The 6000-nt window shown below is 40.5% G+C and overlaps 1 non-coding gene across 1 annotated transcript; it reads left to right on the forward strand.

Moving 5' to 3' along the window:
- Nucleotides 1-4587: 4587 nt before the first annotated feature.
- On the forward strand, nt 4588-4691 carry LOC118630315. Its single transcript, XR_004959563.1, has one exon. It is a non-coding gene; the product is annotated as a U6 spliceosomal RNA (small nuclear RNA).
- Nucleotides 4692-6000: the final 1309 nt, after the last annotated feature.

Here is a 6000-nt window from a genome sequence, read left to right on the forward strand (position 1 = left end):
GAGGACATTTTTCCATTTTTGGTTCAGATAGAGTGGGAGGGAGGGAGAGAGAGAGAGAGAGAGAGAAACAGCGATGTGAAAGGGACACATCGAGTGGCTGCCACCTGCACGACCAACCAGGGCCGGGGACAAACTGCAACCGAGGTACATGCCCTCAGCGGGAACCGAACCCGGGTCTCTCTGGACCGCAGGCTGACGCTCTAACCACTGAGCCAAACTGGCCAGGGCTTGTTTTGTTTTTTATCCTCACCCGAGGACATTTTTTGACACTGTTCAGATAGAGTGGAAGGGGGAGAGAAAGAGAGAGAGAGAGAGAAACATTGACATGAAAGGGAGACATCAAGTGGTTACCACCCACACGACCCAACCAGGGCTGGGGACAAACTGCAACCGAGGTACGTGCCCTTAGCGGGAACCGAACCCGGGTCTCTCTGGACCACAGGCCGACACTCTAACCACTGAGCAAAACTGGCCAGGGCTCATATAGTGTCCGAGAGCCTGGGAACTGGCGCCAGGCAAACTGCTCAGCCTTTACCTCGCTTACCCAACCTAAACTCCCTCCCTGTTTCAGGAACTGTTTGCCCCGAACTCATAGATCAACTCCTGTCCCATTCTCCTGTCCTAGTCCAGGAACTGTTTGCTCCGGGACAATAGACTCACATTCCAGGGGCCCCCATGCATAGCCCCTCATGATCTAACCCTAACAACAAGTTCCCGCTGCCACAGGCGCAGATATAAAAATCACAAACCCCAGCATCGGCGCGGCTTCTCGGACTCGACCCCCCGAGTCTGTGAACCCGCCCGGAGTGTACCCAATAAAGCCCGATTTCTGCTTATTCGGCTGTTTGGCTCTTCGGTTTCTTCCCACCTCCCACCGGCGGCGCCTGGCTACCTTACATATAGTATTTTAATATTTTTTATTGATTTTTAGAGAGAGAAGAAAGGAGAGAGAGAGAGAGAAAGAAACATGGATGAGAGAAAACATTGACTGGCCACTTCCTGCATACCCCCCACTGGGAATTTGGTCCACAACCTGGGCATGTGCCCTTACCGGGAATCGAATCAGTGATCTCTGGGTGAATGGGTCAATGCTCAAACAGTGAGCCACACTGGCCGGGCCAATCATACAGTATTTTAAAGTTATATACATGCTCAGTTTTCTCCAAAAGCCTCTGAGGTACCCGGAAGCAGGAACTGGGTTTTTATTTTTTTTAATTTTTTTTTTTTATCCTCACCTGAGGACATTTTTCCATTTTTTCTTCAGATGGAGTGGGAAGGAGAGAGAGAGAGAAACATCTATGGAAAGGGATACATCAAGTGGCTGCATCCCGCAGGGCCCAACCAGGGCCAGGGACAAACTGCAACCGAGGTACGTGCCCTTAGCAGGAACCGAACCTGGGTCTCTCTAGACCGCAGGCCCATGCTCTAACCGCTGAGCCAAACCAGCCAGGGCAGGAACTGGGTTTTTATTTATTTATGTAGTATTAGCATCCAACACAAGGATTGGCACATAGAAGATGCTTAACAAATGTGGAATTGAATTAAAAACAGTGTGCATAAAGTCTAGGGAAAGAGGTCAACATGGAAAAATGTGTTAGTGAATCCCAGCCTGTCCAATGGAGAGTGGCCCCTGGCCCATGCATTCTTATTACCTGTCAGGTGTATCCCTCCAGTGGTGATGAATGCATCAAATTCACATAGGATGATAACAACATTCATTGAAATCATTCCAGCCACAGTCCCCACTACACATACCACCTTGATTATTATTATTTCTCATATAGACTTTTATATGGGAATAGAATGTTCTGAAGCAAGTTCTGATCTACATGTTAAAGGCTTTTTTTTTTTTTTTTTTTTTTTTTTAATTATAAAGAAGTCTTTTAGGGGTCTGGTTAGCACAATCCAGTTTTAAAGTCTAATTCTGAGTATACAGAATCAATTTTCTAAACTTTTAAGATAAGACCTTGATGATGCCAACAAAAAACTGTTTTCTTATATGGGTGCTTATGGTGGTCATCAGCTGCCTCCTATAATCCTGTAACATCTTGTCTATAACTGTATTCTCAACAGCAGGCTCCTCTTAGGAAAAGTAAACTCAAAGAGAGTAGTATGTTTTTTGCTTAGTTCTGTTTGTTCTATAAAAGCAGAATTCCATGTTAAAACAGAACAGCTGTGAGAAGTACAGAGGAAGCAGCTAATGCCTGAAATTTTGAGTAGTACAGATTGAGGAGAAATATAATCAGGCTACTAGTCAAATCAAGCAGCTTCCCACTGTTTCAGTTCCACCCTTGCTTTAAATTTCAAAAAGGGAAATGCTGAAATTATAGGTGATTTAACATTTAAATCAAACCAAACTTAAGTGACCCGTCCAGCAGGTCGAGCAACGAGGACTCTAGAGGGGGAGTGAGGATGAGGAGGGACAAGAGACATGAGAAATGGAGACAAGACAGGGTTCTGATCAAGTCTCATTTATTCAGGGGGAGTTCACACAATATATAGGGCAAAAAGCAGGTGAAACAGTTAATGAGTATCCCACCTGAAGCAAATTCAGGTAAATACCCCAGGTGGAACAAATGATAAGCAAAGAATGGCTAGCAGAGTACATGATTATCTAGAGGAATGCAGAGACATTGTATGCAGAGAGACCCTGCCTTGGGGCAGGAGATGGCAGAGCAGATTGTAACAAAATGCATGCCATGCAAAAAGTCTCCCATACTTAAATAGGTCTTTTCAATCATTACATTTACAAAGCTTTTAAAATTATAACACACAGCCCTGGCCGCTTTGGCTCAGCAGTTAGAGCATTGGCCTGCAGTCTGGAGAGACCTGAGTTCGGTTTCCGATAAGGGCACGTACCTCGGTTGCAGTTTGTCCCCGGCCCTGACTGGGTTGTGTGGGTGGCAGCCACTTGATGTGGCCCTTTTGTGTCGATGTTTCTAAAAAAATGTCCTCGGGTGAGGATGAAAAAATGAAATTAAATTAAAAGAAAATTATAACACACAATGCTCCAGAATGTGTTGTTACACTGATAGACTTATATATTATCAGTAGTCACATAAATCAGTATATACAATTATTTTGGAGGGCAATGTGTTTATAGATAAGAGGCCATATGATTTGTCATACCATTTGTTCAAGTAATTATACTGTGTATCTCTACTCTAAGGAAATAATCCAAGAATACAGAAAAAGCTAAAGACATGGAGCAGTCCATTGTAAATATAAATATATGATTAAAAAAAAAAGTGCCCTGGACAATTTGGTTCAGCAGTTAGAGTGTCAACGTGTGGTCCAGAAAGACCCAGGTTCGGTTCCCGCTAAGGGCACGTACCTCGGTTCCCTTTCACGTCGATGTTTCTCTCTCTCTCTCTCCCTCCCACTCTATCTGAAAAAAATATAGAAAAATGTCCTTGGGTGAGAATAAAAAAAAAAAAAAATCTTTGCTATAATAGTGAATGAAAAAAACAAGGTATAAAATTCTATATTCACTTAGATTACTTTTTAAGTTAAAAAAGAATGAGTTCAAAAAAATATGGTTGGGTATGTAACAAGACCATGTCAAGGTTCATACTTTTACCCCAAATTATAATTCCAAGGAATTTTCTAAAGAAAATTTATAGACTAAGGTGAAACATGTATTATATGAAAAATAATACATTAATTACAGTATTATCTAGATGGCCCCAAACTGGAAATAACCTGTCAAACAAAATGAGAGTGAATTAGTCTTAATGATTTGTATTTGCATTACACTACTATCTGGCCATTAAAATGACAGGAAGATTAAATAGAAATATGAAATAGCCCAGCCAGTGTGGCTCAGTGGTTGAGTGTCGACCCTTGCACCAAGAGATTGCCGGTTCGATTCCAGGTCAGGGCACATGCCCAGGTTGTGGGCGAAATCTCCAATACGATGTTTCTTTTTTCTCTTTCTCTCTTCTCCTTTCTTATCTCTCTAAAATCAATAAAGAAAAAAATTAAAAACAAATAAAATAAATATGAAATAATTTTTATGATTTAAGTGGGAAAAAAAGTTTCTATATATTGAGCACTTACTCTGAGCTTATTGCTGTATCACTCAATTTACATAAATTATCTCTTTTCATGCTCATAGAACCCAACAGATAGGGATGAGAAAACTGTACAGGTGAGAAAACTGAGACAAAGTTGCCTAGTAATTTTCTTAAGTCCACACAGTAGAGCCAGGATACAAACCTAAGCTAACTGGTATCAAAGCTATTTCTCTGTATCCAACATGCTGTAAAAGTTCTAGACCCCTGAGGATAATTAGCAAAGGGGGGAGATAGAAAGAATGAGAGAGAGAGAGAGAGAGAGAGAGAGAATGAATCAGAGTTGGGCAATGATGTGGGTGGTCTTATAATAATTGTTTGCTTTCAATTGAAATGTTAAGCCCAAATAAGTAAGTGAGTAAATAAGAAAAAAGTGAGAATGGGACAAAAGCCTGGAAAGAACTGTACTAAAATATTAATAACTTTGTTAAAGTGGTGGGTTTGTGTAACTTCCCCCTTTTTTCTATTTCATAAGAATTTTTGTAATGTACAGTTCTTTTGCAAAATATTTCAAGTGTTTGCTTTGGCAGTGCATATACTAAAATCGAAACGATACAGAGATTAGCATGGGCCCTGTGCAAGGATGAAATGTGAATTCATGAACCAGTCCATATTAGAAGTATATACAATATGTTGATATGTGGAAACTAGAGTTTTGTAAAGCTTATGGATCAATAAAACCCTGTGATGTGAACTATAGCAATGGTACTCCTGGCAATATAAGTGTTATTGGGAATATGGATATCTGTAATTTCTTTTTTTAAAATTTTTTTCTTTATCGATTTTATTTTCTTTTTTCTTAAAATTAATTAATTTATTTTTGTTACAGATGTTTCTCCTTTTTACACCACTGATTCCCCCTACCTCTTCCTCTCCGCCCTGTCCCCAGCTTTGTTGTCCATGTCCACTGTTCATGCATACAGGCATATAAGTTCTGTGGTTTATCTCTCCCCCACCACCTCCTCTTCTGGGGGTTGTCAGTCTGTACCCCACTTCCATGTCTCTGGGACTACCCCATTCCTTAGACTATTATGTTCATTATATTCTACAAATAAGTGAGATCATATGATACTTGTCTTTCTGTTTGGCTTGTTTTGCCTAGGATGATACTTTCCAGGTCCCTCCATGTCGTCTCAACGAACAAGAGATCTTTCTCTCTTACAGCTGCATAATACTCCATTGTGTATATGTACCACTGCTTTTTTATCCATTCATCTACTGATGTGCATTTGGGCTGTTTCCAGATCTTAGCTATTGTAAATAGTGCTGCTATGAACATGGGGGTACATATATTCTTTCTGATTGGTGTTTCAGGCTTCTTAGGGTATATTCCTAGAAGTGGGAACACTGGGTCAAATGGAAGTTCAATTTTTAATTTTTTGAGGTAACACCATATTGTTTTCCATAGTAGTTGCACCAGTCTGCATTCCCACCAGCAGTATTCGAGAGTCCCCTTTTCTCCTCACCCTTGCCAATACTTGTTTGATGATTTGTTGATGGTGGCCATTCTGACAGGTGTGAGGTGATACCTCATTGTTGTTTTAATTTGCATCTCTCTGATGATTAGTGATGTTGAGCATTTCTTTATATGTCTTTTAGCCATTTGTATGTCCTGTTTGGAGAAGGGTCTATTTAGTTACTCTGCCCATTTTTCAATCGGGTTCTTTGTCTTCTTTTTGTTGAGTTGTATGAGCACTCTATATATTTTGGAAATTAACCCCTTATGTGATATATCATTGGCAATTATGCTCTCCCATACACCAATAACAACAAAAGACATTGAAGATATAATCAAGACTCTCCCAGCAAACAAAAGCCCAGGCCCAGATGGCTTCATGGGGGAATTTTACTGAACATTGAAAGAAGAACTAATACCCATTCTCCTCAAACTATTTCAAAAAATTCAAGAAGAAGGAAGACTTCCAAA

The sequence above is a fragment of the Molossus molossus genome, unplaced genomic scaffold (genome assembly GCF_014108415.1).
Source record: "Molossus molossus isolate mMolMol1 unplaced genomic scaffold, mMolMol1.p scaffold_m16_p_14, whole genome shotgun sequence".
Taxonomy (NCBI): Eukaryota; Metazoa; Chordata; class Mammalia; order Chiroptera; family Molossidae; genus Molossus; species Molossus molossus.